Raw genomic sequence first — 15,116 nt, 5'->3', positions numbered from 1 at the left:
TAGGAGAGGAGTAACGGCAGAGGGAGAGGGAAACTGAGCGAGATAGGCTGGGGGCGGAGTAGAGGGAGAATTGTATGACAGAGCTAGTGTAGAGAGATGAGGCAGAGACTTGGGACGGAGAGACTGAGGGGAGAGTCTGGGAGTGAGACCGGTGAAGTCGTGAGAGATCAGGGAAGTCGAGAGATCTGGGGTGAGGAGAGGTTTTTGGGAATCGGACTAAGGAGGGAGATTGGAAGAGAACTCGAAAGGGGAGAACCGGAGACGCGGCTGCGTGATGGGTGGGGTAGGAGTGACGGCGGGCAGGGAGAGAAACACGCGGGAGGGAGAGGTGGGGAGAGAAAGACAGGGATTGGGGAGTGAATGGAGGGAGTGACAGAGGTAGGTTTAGACACTGATAGCCGGAGGGGTTCGGGAGACTGGTGAATACAAAGAGGCGGGACATTATAAGAGCTAGTGAGGGAAATAGACACCAAGGGTTGAAAGAGAGAGACTGGGATGAGTAGGGAAGTGTTAGTTGGAGAACACTCTCCGTACATGCACTGAGCGATTAGAGGATTTAGCTGCCTGCGGAGCATTCTCGGATTACAGCGCTTAGATTCTATAGCCCCTCCTAAGCAGCCTGTGCCATCTCGCTAACCTCTGCCTCCCCTTTTACTTGACCTAATTCCTTCCCACACCGTATCCGCGATCTCACTTTCCCCAACCACTCATCACGATATTCATCCTCCCTCCCCATCTCTGTGACCACAACACACTGCTGCTGTAAAGAAGCGCAGAGTGGTATGATGAAGCTCTTATACTGAGTCATGTTAGTAACGGAACACTGGGCAATTTACAACGTGGAGGCTAGTAATCGAACCCGCCCGATACGAAAACTTCGGACACTCGAAAGCCCGCGTGGAGACGTCGCCTAGTCCTCGCCAGAGGTCCAATCGACAGTGGAGGTTTCAACTCTATTTTGTTTTATTATTTAAAGTTTGTTAATTACATTGAAGAACAAAATGCATTTTTCTTTTCAACTAACTCAATGGAAGCAAGTTCCAGTGGGACATTATGGGATAACTTTAAAGTATATATTCATGGGCAAATTATTTCATACTCTGCTGGATTGAAAAACGGAATTAATATTGCAATATGTACATTGATTGATAATATCAAGTAAATTGATAAAATAAAATATTCTGTTGCTCCCAATCTGGAGCTTTATAAACAGAGAATTGGAATTCAGGTGCAAAATAGATTGTCATTAACATCCCCGTTTTAAAATCAATTACTTAAAACTAAGAGGTATTTCATATACATGGTAATAACTCGGGTAAATTATTGGCTAACCAATTGATAACTGCTTTGCTGAAACGTCGGATTAACAAAGATCGTAGACGGATGGTATTTTGACGGTTGAACATGATGAAATTCATAATTTCTTTCAAGAATTTTATAGCAATTTATATCAATCAGAATTTCCTGATGATCCTACCATAATGCATGTATTTCTACGGAAACTGTATATTCCGAAATTACCAGCTGATGAACTTTTAGCATTAGATGCACCCATTACATTAGAAGAAATAAAGAAAGCAATTTTTCGATGACCTCTGGTAAAGCACTTGGCCCGGATGGGTATACAACTGAATTTTTAAAATCTTTTTTCAAATTTACTTTCTCCATGGTTATGTAGAATTTTAAAGACGCTTTATTTGTAGGTAAATTACCACAATACTTTTATGAAGCATCTATTTCTTTAATTCCTCAAAAAAGTCCGAAGATCCCACTGAATGTGCATCATACACATCAGTATCTTTGCTGAATGTGAATTCTAAAAATAATTACAAAATATTAGCAATTAGATTAGTGAAGGTATTGCCACAAATTGTCTCCGAGGATCAGACAGGATTTATTAAAAATCGTTTTTCGCATCTTAATGTCAGGAGGTTAATGAACATTGCATACACAACTTCATCAAATACACCAGAATGTGCTATTTCGCTTGACATTGGGAAGACGTTTGAAAGACTTGAATAGGAATATTTATTTAATATACTTGTGAAATTTAATTTTAGGCCAAAAATTATATCTTAGATAATATCTTTGGCTGTATTTACCAATAATCAGAGATCACTTTTTTTCGGCTTTTTCGAGATACCAGACAGGGATGTCCTTTAAGCCCTTTAATATTTGATATTGCCCTGGAGCCCTTGACAATCGCTTTTCGTGATTCACCCAATACATTTGGTATTATTCGTGGGAATGGGACGCATAAGGAATCACTTTCTGCAGATGACGATTGATCATCGGTACGCAAAGCATAACGGAAAAGTGACTGACGCGTCGTATAATCCATAGGAGTGGATTTATGCGAATATCTCGTGGGCCCACTTGTGCGTTGACCCTTGCCTAGGTACGTTGTGTGGTAGCCCCCGGAAGATGATATTACTGTCACTTTTGGTGATAATGCGTATGTGGATTCGGAGCGACTCGACGGGTACGATCTTTGGTGACTGTTGCCTGATTTAACCAGCGTGGAATCTGTGGAATTCGACGTGAATCAACCTCACTCTATATTCCGCTCTGCATAACAAACAAAAACCCCGCCTCTCTGCGCCAAGATAAGTGTTCTCAAGTTTTACTTCAGTGTAACTCTGTCTCTCCGTACTAAGAAGAATTTTGTCGACCGTTTCTTTCTCGACGCTCTGATTCAACATAGTTTCTATCCGACGTCTCCTGCCTACCAGCTCTCCCTCCTGTTTGCCCTTCACGTCTGCATCCTAAATAAATCTCCGTGCCTGTGCCCTGCACGTGGGTTCGTGTCATTCGTTATAACAAGCACATCCTCTTCCTTAACATCTGCAAACTTAATATTTTCAGTCCTCTGCAAGTCATTTCTACAATCGCCAAAATCCTTTTTTCCGTAGTGAATACTGAATCAGAGTATTCATTAAGTACATTTGCTATCTCCTCCGGTTCCATACACACTTCTCCGCGCTAACAATTGATTGCTACTATTCTCTAACATCTTTTCCTCTTCGCCTTCACATACTTTTAGACCGCCTTAACGTTTTCCTTAATAGTGCTGGCAAAGGCCTTCTCAGGCTCTCGTAATTTCGTTCCTAATCTCCAATCTGCTAGCATTAAAATCTTCCGGTTCAATATCATTACTTGATTGTTTTGAATATTTCTTAAGCACTTAATTCTGTATCTGTCAGTCACTGCTCTCGTGTGAGAGTGTGGAATTCATTCTGTATCCGTCAGTCTCTGCTACAGTGTCAGAGTGTGGGATTCATTCAGTATCTGTCAGTCTCGGCTACAGTGTGAGAGTGTGGGTTTCATTCTGTATGGGTCAGTCTCTGTTACAGTGTGAGAGTGTGGGTTTCATTCTGTATCCGTCAGTCTCTGCTACAGTGTCAGAGTGTGGGATTCATTCAGTATCTGTCAGTCTCGGCTACAGTGTGAGAGTGTGGGGTTCATTCTGTATCTGTCAGTCTCTGCTACAGTGTGAGAGTGTGGATTTCATTCTGTATCTGTCAGTATCTGTTACAGTGTGGGAGTGTGGGCTTCATTCTGTATCTGTCTGTCTCTGTTACAGTGTGAGAGTGTGGGTTTCATTCTGTATCTGTCAGTTTCTGCTACAGGGTAAGAGAGTGGGTTTCATTCTGTATCTGTCAGTCTCTGCTACAGTGTGAGACTGTGGGTTTCATTCTGTATCTGTCTGCTCCAGCGTTATGGATGTTTTCTCAGTCCCGTACCTGTGAATATCTGACTCAATGTGAGCCGCTAGGACTTTTCTCCTTCTTTCCCGCTGTTTCACCAATCTAGTGAATACTCTTAAAATAGATTCTATATTCACTGAGATATTACTAGAATAGCCTTCTGCATTTGGATGATGTTAAAAATGTGAGAGAGACAGTGCATTGGTGAACAATGACGGTTGTATTGTGCAGCACATTCGAGGCCTCAGGGTCATCTGGCAAACAGACAATTCGGCCCGACGTAATTCTGCATGCTATACGTTGCTAAACCACACAGCGCCAATTGAGCAGCATCTGATCCGTAAACCTCTATGGATTGGCAACACAACTTCTGAAATGTTGAATTAAAATAAACAAAATAACTGCATTAATTAATTTAAATAAATAAGTGCGTAACTAATTCCATAAATTGATTGAAATAAAACCCACCAAGGCAGCTTGTTTCATGTATCAGCATTATTTGTATGAATACATTTCCCTCATCAATTCGAAATTGCGCCCTTCACCGTGTGTCTCTGGACTCTCTTACGTTTGCTGATTCTGTCACACATTCCTTAATGTGAACCAGAGCGTGAATCTATTCGATTTATGTCCTACTCATAAATAATATAAGAATCTTATCGATTTTCTTGCGAACTCGTCTACAATATGCCATTAAATTATTGATTGAGATAATTGTAATGTTACGAACCTATGGTCGTTACTGACTGTTCGTTTAAGAGCACCTGAGTGAGGCGGGGCTATGACGTCAGTCACAGGATGACGTGGCCTGTGCAGATTATACACAGAAGGACAGGATGAGAGTAAGAGCTGGGGTTTGGAACTCTCCTATGTCCACAAAGGTGTTTTGATCATTTAACGGAAAAGTGCCCGCCACTTCGTATAATCCATACGAGTGTTTTTTTTTTCCCAATATCCCGTGGGATCTCTCGAGTGTTGACCCTTGCCTAGGTTTGTTGTGTGGCAGCCCCTGAAAGACATATTCCTGTGACAGGTCACATTTGGTGATAATTCGTATGGGGATTCGGAGCGACTCGACGGGCGTAATCTTTGGTGACTGTTATCTCTTTAAACCAACGTGAAACCTGTGGAACTCGACGCGAATCAACCTCTCTCTACATTCCACTCTGCATAACAAAATATCTCTCCAATCATCAGTTCATCCGTGGATTACTGAAATTTACTAATTTACCATTTGAACCTTAAGACTTTAATAACTGCTCTTAAGCTTGATCGTTATACATATATACACATAACACTGTTAACTTTGTTTATCTCGTTAAGTTACTATATTATGAGTAGATACTAATAAATATAACAGTTTGAACATTCAAACCTGACTGAGTGTATAACCTATTGCTGCGGATTCTCTTATAAACCCTTATAATTCGTAACAAAAATTGGGGGCTCGTCCACGATGTGAACAAATGTAGCTTACTGAAAGATTAAATATCTATTTGATAGTATAAAGGGAAATACCCATTTCCTTTTGATTTACTTGTTTGTGGAGATCAGTAGAAATAGATGGTGGGGAATTTCTGGCAACACCAGACCCTGAGATATTATAGAATGCCGAAAAAGATGAATTGTCGGCCATTGCTTAGGAGCTAAAACTTACTGATGTAAAACGGTCCATGAAAAAGGTACAGATTCAGTGGATAATAGCTGAGCACTACATACACAAGGAGGAACTTGAGGGAGATGTGTTAGAGAGGTTTCCTGAAAGTTAACTTGAGACCCTGTTACGACTGGAACAAATGAAGTTAGATGATTCGAATTAGAGGTTGAGGATAGAGAAAGAGACAAAGAAAGGCAGTTGGATATATATATAGAGAGGGTAGGTCTCGGGAGGCAAACGCCTGGCTCTAGGGACGTGGTTATACCGTTTGTGGCCAGTCAAGAAGTTAAACGGGTCCCTCCAATTGATGGAGGCTGAGGTTGATAAGTCCATTCAGCATCTTGAGAAGATGGCTAAGGCTCTACAGTGGCCGGACGAATGCTGGACACCCCATTTACAGAGTGTAATTAAGTGTAAGGCTTTGCAAGCTTACTCGGCCCTATCAATTGAAGATGAAGCTAATTATGTGACAGTGACACAGGCTTTGCTTAAAACCCATGAACTGGTTCCAGAAGCCTATAGACAAAGGTTTAGAAAGTTGAAGAAAACTGTGAATCAGACATGTGGAATTTGCTTATGAATGTCTGCATTTTTCCAGCGACGGTATACATATGAAAGTGTGAATGATAATTTTACAACTTGAAAGCGTTGGTTCTAATTGAAACATTTGGAAGGTGCGTCCTTAATGACATAAAGAGATATCTGGATGAGAACGACGCTGCCACTTTGCAAGAGTCTGCTAAGTTAGCGGTGAGTTTGCCTTAACACACAAATTTAAGTTTACCCCGAGTAAGACCTTACAAAAGAGCAGCATGGACGGTCAGGGTAAACCAAAAAATAAGTTTGGGTCTGGTGACAAAAGTAAGGGTGAAGGAAAGCAATTGAAGGAGAAATATTCTGGTCTTACTTGTCACTATTGTAGGAGAGCTGGTCATGTAATGGCTAACTGTTTGCTTCTGAAGAAAAAGAAGGAAAAGGAGGCAGTTCCAGATGTTTCCGTTCAACGTGTTGAAACACTCATGGGTTTCTGAACATTCTGAAGAAACACTATCGGGGGCTAAGAGGTCTGAACGAGCTATGAAGGGAATCAATCATTTTATGTCAAATATGTTTGTGTCAGTGAAAGAAGCGACAACCCCAGTACAGGTGAAAATTATTCGTGACACTGGGGCTTCTCAGTCACTTATGTTAGAAAGTGTTCTAAAGTGTAGTGATGAGACAGCCACTAGTGAGGTAAACCTGATTAAAGTCATCGGGATCGGCGTTGTTCCTGCACCCCTGCACAAAGTAATTCTGTGTAAGACCTACCATAGTACAACACTTCGCACATGCCTGCATTAAATTCCATCTCCAATTTTCAGCGCAGTATTTCAAGCTGTTCCAGATCCCACTATAACCGATGAAAATTTGCCTCTGTCAACTCCGCCCCCAGTCTTGGTGTAACATGCAAATGTGCTTATCAAGCTAAAAACGTTATCATCCCAAACATTGACAAAGATGACAAACAGCAACGGACCCAACTACATTCCTGGGGCTCTCCACTGGTCATAAGCACCGATTAATGGAAACAATCATCTACCATCACATTCCATCTTCTCCCAAAACGTCATTGTCTACTCCAATTTACTTCCTTAAGTTGGAACGTGATGCAAATGAATGTTCTTGACCAACCCCACCCCCACGTGATTGCTAAATGCTTGGATAGTGTGGAGGGCTATCAGAGGTTACAATGAGACATTGACAGGATGTAAAACTGGGCTGAGAAGTGGCAGATGAAGTTCAACCCAGATGAGTGTGAAGAGGTTCATTTTGGTAGGTCAAATATGATGGCAGAATATAGTATTTATAGTAAGACTCCTGGCAGTGTGGAGGATCAGAGTGATCTTGGGGTCTGAGTCCATAGGAAGCTCAAAACAGCTGCGCAGTTTGACTCTGTGGTTAAGTAGGCGTATGGTGTATCGGCCTTCATCAATCGTGGAATTTAATTTTAGGAGCCGGGAGGTAAAGCTGCAGCTATATAGGACCCTGGTCAGCCTGTGCTAGGTTGTGGTCGCCTCACTAAAGGAAGGATGTGGAAGCCATAGAAAGGGTGCAGAGGAGATTACGAGGATGTTGCCCGGATTGGGGAACATATCTTATGAGAATAGGTTGAGTGAACGCGGCCTTTTCTCCTTGGAGCCACGGAGGATGAGATGTGACCTGATTGTGGTGTGGAAGATGAGAGGCATTGATCGTATGGACAGTCAGAGGCTTTTTCCCAAGGCTGAAATGGTTCCCAGTATAATGCAGGCCCTTCGGCCAAAAAAGCTGTGCCGTACATGTGCTTACCTAACAGCTACCTAGGTTTACCTTTTTTTCTAAACTCCATGTACATATCCAGGAGTTTCTTTAAAGACCCTATCATTTCCGCCTTCACCACTGCCGCAGGCAGCCCATTTCAAACACACACAACTCTGCGTAATAAACTTACCCCTGACATCTCTTATACGTATTTCCAAGCACCATAAAATTATGCCCTCTCGTGCAAGTCATTTCAGCCCTGGGCAAAAAGCCTCTGGCTATCCACATGATCAATGACTCTAATTATCTTGTACACCTCTATCTGGTCAGCTCTCATCCTCCGTTGGTCCAAGGAGAAAAGGCTGACTTCACTCAACCTATTCTCGTAAGGCATGCTCCCCAATCCAGGCAACATCCTTGTAAATCTCCTCTGCACCCTGTCTATGGATTCCACATCCTTCCTGTAGTGAGTCGACCAGAACTGAGCACAGTTCTCCAAGTGGGGTCTGACCAGGGTCCTATATAGCTGCAACATTAACTCTTGGCTCTTCAACTCAGTCCCACGATTGATGAATGCCAATGCACCGTATGCCTTCTTAACCACAGAGTCAACCTGTATAGCAGATTTGAGTGTCCTATGGACTGAGACCCCAAGATCACTCTGATCCTCCACACTGCCAAGAGTCTTACCGTTAATACAATATTGTGCCATCATATTTATTCTACCAAAGTGAACCATCTCACACTAATCTGGGATGAACTCCAACTGCCACTTTTCAGCCCAGATTTGCATCCTATCAATGTCCAGCTGTAACCTCTGACGGCCCTCCACACTATCCACAACACGACCAACCTTTGAGTCATCCATAAGTTTATTAACCGTCCCTCCTTCTCATCATCCTGGTTATTTTTAAATATCGCGAAGAGTAAGGGTCCCAGAGCAGATCCCTGAGGCACTCCACTGGACACCGGCCTCCATGCAGAACATGAGCCATCTATAACCACACTTTGTCTTCTGTGGGCAAGCAAATACTGGATCCACAAAGCAATGACCCCTTGGATTCCATGCCTGCTTACTTTATCAATAAGCCTTTCATGGGGTACCTTATCAAATGCCTTGCTGAAATCCATATACATCTATGGCACTCCTTTCATCAATGTGTTTAGTCTGAAACTATCAATTGACAACTGATTCGATAGCCACAACTCTACATACCTTCCTTACACATCTGGAGAAGAAGGACGTTTATAGCAGGATGCTGTTCTTGGAGTACAGTTCAGCATTCAACACCATAGTTCCATTCAGGTTCAACAAAAATCTACAGATACCTCGGCCTTGACTCTGCCTTGTGCAGTTGGATCTCAGACGTACTGTCAGATCTCCAGCAGGTTGTAAAAATCGGCTCCCTCATCTCCCACCCTCTGACGCTCAACACAAGAGCCCCTCAGGGCTGCGTATTGAGTCCTCTCCATTACTCCCTGTACACCCTTAACTGTATCACCACCCCCAGCTCCAATCTGCTAATTCTATTGGCCGACAAAACAACATTGATTGGTCTAATCTCAATCAATAACGGAATGGCCTACAGGGAAGAAGTTAGCTCTCTGACAGAGTGGTGTCAAGGAAACAACCTTTTCCTCAATATTCCCAAAACAAAGGAACTGTTTATGGACTACAAGAGGAATGGAGATGGGCTAAACCCTGTTGACATCATTGGATATAGGGCTGAGAGGGTAAACAGCTTTAATTTCCTCGGCACGCACATCACCGAGGACCGGGCGTGGTCTGTACATACCGGTTGTGTGGGGAAAAAAGGCACAACAGCACCTCTTCCAACTTAGACGGTTGAGGAAGTTTGGGATGGGGCTCCCAATCCTACAGGGACACGATTGAGAGCATCCTAACCGGCTGCATCACTGCCTGGTATGGGAACTGTACCTCCCTCAATCGCAGGATCCTGCAGAGAGTGGTGCGGACAGCCCAGCGCATCTGTAGCTGTGGACCTGCCACTATTCAGGACATGTACATCACAATTGTGCACAAAGGGCACAAAGGATCATTGGGGACCAGAGTCATCCCAACCACAGTTTATTCCATCTGCTACTAACTAAGAATCAGTACCGCAGCATAAAAGCCAGGGCCAACAAGCTCCGGGACAGCTTCTTCCACCATGCCAACAGTCTGATGAACCTTTGCTGACTTGAGTCTACTCTATATAACATTAACCGCTCTATTTATTATAAAGTACTTTAACTTACTATGATTGCACATTGCACATTTAGACGGAGACTTAACAATAATATACTTACTCCTCATGTATATGAAGGATGTAAGAAATAAAATCAATTCAATTTAATTTATCACAGTGCAGGATAGTTCACCCCCTTTTCCACAGAGCGGGACCCCTGGTTCAACCGGTAATGATGTTGTACATTTCAATGTTCAGCTCTCAGTCCTCGATTCTCTAAGTGAAAGCGTTATCGCATTTGATCTTTCTTCATATGGTGACACCTCCCCCTCCCACTCCAGGGATAAGTCTGGTGAATCTTCATTGCAGTGTCTAGCCTCTTTGTTAATCCTCTATTGAATTAATTTCTATGACCGCAGCCCTGTGTTTCCCCCATCACTTACCTCCCACCCCCTGTCACTACTTCCACCTTTCCACCTCGCCTCTCACATGGATTCACCTCTCACTCCCCAGCTCTTGCCACATACCCACCCACCCCTCACGTATCTTCTCAATTTGCCGTCTATTCTCAGTATTAAATACCCCAAAACTGGCCTCCACAGATGCCTCTAAAATTTGACATATTCGTTACACTTTGGCTAAAGAAATTTCTCTGCATCTCTTTTTTAAATAGACGCCAATCTATCCTCAGCGTGATTCACTATTTTAATTGTGTGGAAATTGACCACCTGGGTTGTTGATTGCGACCTTCCGCAGGGAGAGTTAAGTGAAATGTTTACATCTTTCAGGGGCCCAGATATTTGGAAAATCACTGAATAAATGGCCGACGGTTCGGGGAAGTTAACGAGACTCACTGCGCAAGATCAGACCACCCGACTCCACACTGATCTCAGTACTCACCGGTGGGAATCGGAACTCTCCCCCGGAGGACCCATTTCCTCTCCCGATCACGCTGACAATATGCTTCAACAACGAACGGATTTCCCGTCTACTCTCAGTCCAGAGGGCGGGTCTCAGCTTGAAATTTTGACGGCCCATTTTCCTCCACAGACGCTGCCCAACCCACTGAGTTCTACCGGCAGTTTGTTCTTTGGTCTGTATAATCCGTGTTAGTATGGGGAGCAGGATTTTACACCATATTCCAGGTACAATCTCAACAAAACACAAATAATTGTTACTGTTATTTCACTCTTATACCCAATAATTCTTACAATAAATACAATGTAACTTTCACCTCGGTTTCTACCCACTGCACGTAAACTCTGCATTTAAACGCACTCAGGGTTTCAGTTTCTCGAACAGAAGTACAACCTACAGAAGTGCGTGATCTCACATTTACTACACTGAGCTCCATCTGACCTGTTGTTCCCACTCACTCTTTTAGCCCCCATTGCTCCAAAACCTCTTGATAGAGACACAGAACATAGAACAGTACAGGACAGTGCTCAGTCTATTCAATTAATGACATGGCCAAATAAACTAAACTAATCCCATCTGCCAGAACAATGTCCGTATCCTTCCATTTTCCTCGCATTCATGTGCTGATCTAAATAAAACTCCCAATGTACCTGCCACTACCATCACCCCAGGCAGCACAGACTGGACGGAGATTGAACAAGATGATTGATATATATCATTGAGGTGGTGGGATACAGACTGGACAGAGATTGAAGAAGATGGTTGATATATATCATTGAGGTGGTCGGGTACAGACTGGACTGAGGTTGAACAAGATGGCTGATATATATCATTGAGGTGGTGGGATACAGACTGGACTGAGGTTGGACAAGATGGTTGATATATATCATTGAGGTGGTGGGATACAGACTGGACAGAGATTGAAGAAGATGGTTGATATATATCATTGAGGTGGTGGGATACAGACTGGACAGAGGTTGAACAAGATGGTTGATATATATCATTGAGGTGGTCGGGTACAGACTGGACTGAGGTTGAACAAGATGGTTGATATATATCATTGAGGTGGTGGGATACAGACTGGACTGAGGTTGGACAAGATGGTTGATATATATCATTGAGGTGGTGGGATACAGACTGGACAGACATTGAACAAGATGGTTGATATATATCTTTGAGGTGGTGGAATTCAGACTGGACAGAGTTTGAAAAAGATGGTTGATATATATCATTGAGTCGATGGGATACAGACTGGACAGAGGCTGACCCAGATGGGCAGGGATGAGCAGATGGAACTAGGCGGGAGAAGGGATCAAGGGCGATCACTGATGGTGCTCCAGCTAGGCACAGATATTGCATTAATGATACATACTATGACGCTCTCGCGGGGGTGGAGGGGATGTGGTCGACAGCGCGCCATTACATTTCTAATGAACATCATTGTTTATTGTTCTTGTGTTAAAATGCTTTTGTGGGATTATGATGGGATGTTCCAGTTCATTTATTGTTACGTTTTCGCTTGGATTATACAGTTACTTGCTTGTGTATTTGTGGGTCCCCATAACTGTAACCGGGTTGTGTGATGGTCACCTCCCGTCTGTCGGAGACTGGTTGAGTTCAGTCTCCGGGTCGTGCTGGCTGGTCTATTTTGTTTATCACAATAAAACTGCTGAGTTCAATGAGCTGCCTTGTCTGTCATTATGGACCAAATGCCCACCACAATACTACTGTATAAAAGATCCCAAAATAGCAAGGCTAGAACAAACCGTAAGAACGTTGGCATTTACACTTTTCCCATCACCAAATGTTATCTATGCATCATAAAATATTTCCCATCCGGACACTTCATGCCTTGGTATGGCGAATGCTTTACCCGTGACTGCAAGAAACTGCAAAGTTAGGAACACAGATCAGCTCATCACAGAAAACAGTCTCCCCTACATGAACTCTTTCTGGACTTCCCATCCCTCGGTAAAATATGTTGGTTCTGCAAATCCACATCAGCCCAAAATGGTGACTGGACTCTGCCAGCCAGAAATCATTGCATTCCGCGGACTGTGAGCATGCGCGATGTGATTTTCAGATCACAGCCGGAAGGGGTGGGGGGCCTCGGGGAAAAAAAAACCCGCAGGCGGCAGATCTGCGGCAAAATCAGAGCGGAATACAGGATACCGTGACCGGTGGGCGCGTCTCCCCGACAATAAACCGGCTCCATAAGACATAGGAGCAGAATTAGGCCGTTTGGCCCATCGAGTCTGCTCTGGCGTTCAATCAGGGTGATCTTTTTTTCCCCCTCCTCAGCCTCACTCCACGGCCTTCTCATCGTACCCACTCAAGAACCTACCAATCTCCCTCTTAAATACACCCAACCTGGCCTCCACATCCCTCTCTGCTGATTCCACACATTCACCACACTCTGGCTAAAGAAATTCCTCCGCATCTCTGTTTTAAATAGGCGTCCTTTTGCCTTGAGACTAATTCGCCATGTTAATTTTGTGGAGATTGAACGCCTGGGTTGCTAGTTCGCAGGGAGAGTTCAGTGAGTGTGTGTCCGTCTTTGAGGACCGCAGATAGTTGGTAAATGAGTAAATGGCCGACAGTTCGGGAAGTTACCGGGACCCAGTGCCCAACGTCAGACCTCCAGAATCGACACTGGTCTCAGTGCTCACTGATAAGAATCTGATTTCTTCCCCGCAGACGATCCGCTCCAACAACGACCAGGGAGAAAAACCACCGCCCATCCGGAGGCTGTGAGCATGTGCAGAGTGATTATTTCTCAATCAGAATTTGCCCTGGGGAGCAATTTCCAGTGACTGACCCAGCAGACTCCGTGAGGAAAAACAGACACTCCCCTGATATCTCCATTAACCTACTCCCTCTCACCTCAAATGGATGGCCTCTTCCTTTAGGTATTTCAACCTTGGGAAAATATATCGTCTATCCACTCTATCCATTCCTCTCGTAATCTTGTAAGCGTCCATCCAGTCTCACCCCAGCCTGCGCCGCTCAGGAGAAAACAACACAAGTTTGTCCAAACTCTCGTTATGGCTCATGCCCTCTAATCCAGGCAGTGTCCTGGTAAACCTCTTCTGCGCCCTGTCCAAAGCCCCGACATCCTTCCGAGAATGGGGGCGACCAGAACTGTATGAAACACTCCAGATGTGGTCTAAGTTGTTTTATCAAGCTGCGACACAACGTCCCCACTTTTTAACTCAATGTCTCGACTAGTAAAGATAATCACACCATTTGCCTTGTTAACCACCAGATCAATCTGTGCAGTCTCTTTCGGGGAGCGATGAACTTGGAGTCTAAGATCCCTCTGATCATCAACACTGACTTGTGGCAGGATCACAGGGAAGACAATTCAGATAACACACGGAACATAAATTGTACCATTCTCTGTCAGTAACAATATGGAAATATGTTTACTTCATCCTGCTAATAGGACCAGAACAACAGGGGCTGAGGGGCGGCTCATCTCAGACGGTTCGGTGTGAAGGTCTCACAACCCGGACCGACCCCGGCAGATTCTGTGAAGGAAGTGAGGCGAGGCCGCCAGTTCGGGAAAGTTCATCCCCTCCCCCTTCAGGTTTCACCGATCACCTTGTGTTTCTCTCTCCCTCCCCACCCCCACCTTTTATTCTACAGTCCTGCCGAAAGGTTTCGGCCGCTAATGTCGACTGTATTCTTTTCCTGGATTCTGCCCGGCCGGCTGAGTTCCTCCAGCATTTTGTGCGCGTTGCTCGCATTTCCAGCAACTGCAGATTTTCTCTTGTTCGGGAAAGTTAAAGGGACTTACTGCCGAACATCAGACCTCCCCGCTCGGGACAGGCTTCAACACTCACCGAAGGGAAATTGTTGGTGTTGCCCCGCAGAGAATAGTCCGCCCCAGGGGGGCGAGGAACCCCTCCCGAACCCACAGCCGACCCGCTGCAAAAAAGAACGAGAAACACAGCCCACCCAAGACTGAGCATGCGCGATGTCGTCCACGTGGCTTCAGGGCGGTGGGCGGGGCCTCGGAAACAAACCTTGCAGATGCCACAGATCCACGGAAAAATGGTATCACGTGACGGGTGGAGGATCTCCCACGTGACTCCTTGACTGCGCTCCTCGCCCCTCACACGCTGCCCGACTTCCACCGCATTTCACTAGCTATATTTTAAATTATTCCTCTCTATCTTCGCCGTCCCCATCATTCCTCCTCCGGCTCACAGTTACGGGTTTGAATTCTATACCGGTCCGGCACACAATTCAGAGCCAAGCCAGAATTGTGCAGGTTTCATTTAAATCAGTCTATATTTATAAACATTAATTTCTATTCACATTCCTCCGGCCTCACTGGACAGGAACACTGAAACATCAAGT

General features: G+C 44.4%; 1 long non-coding RNA gene across 1 annotated transcript; it reads right to left on the bottom strand.

The window, feature by feature from the left end:
- Positions 1–3,952: 3,952 nt before the first annotated feature.
- Positions 3,953–14,667, bottom strand: LOC132388826 (uncharacterized). Its single transcript, XR_009510351.1, has 3 exons — positions 14,597–14,667; positions 10,734–10,985; positions 3,953–4,077 (listed from the first exon to the last, which is right to left on the bottom strand). It is a non-coding gene; the product is annotated as an uncharacterized LOC132388826 (long non-coding RNA).
- Positions 14,668–15,116: the final 449 nt, after the last annotated feature.

The sequence above is a fragment of the Hypanus sabinus genome, unplaced genomic scaffold (assembly GCF_030144855.1).
Source record: "Hypanus sabinus isolate sHypSab1 unplaced genomic scaffold, sHypSab1.hap1 scaffold_419, whole genome shotgun sequence".
Classification (NCBI taxonomy): Eukaryota; Metazoa; Chordata; class Chondrichthyes; order Myliobatiformes; family Dasyatidae; genus Hypanus; species Hypanus sabinus.
Note: the sequence above shows the minus strand (reverse complement) of the source record. Positions and strands in the feature narration are given on the sequence as shown.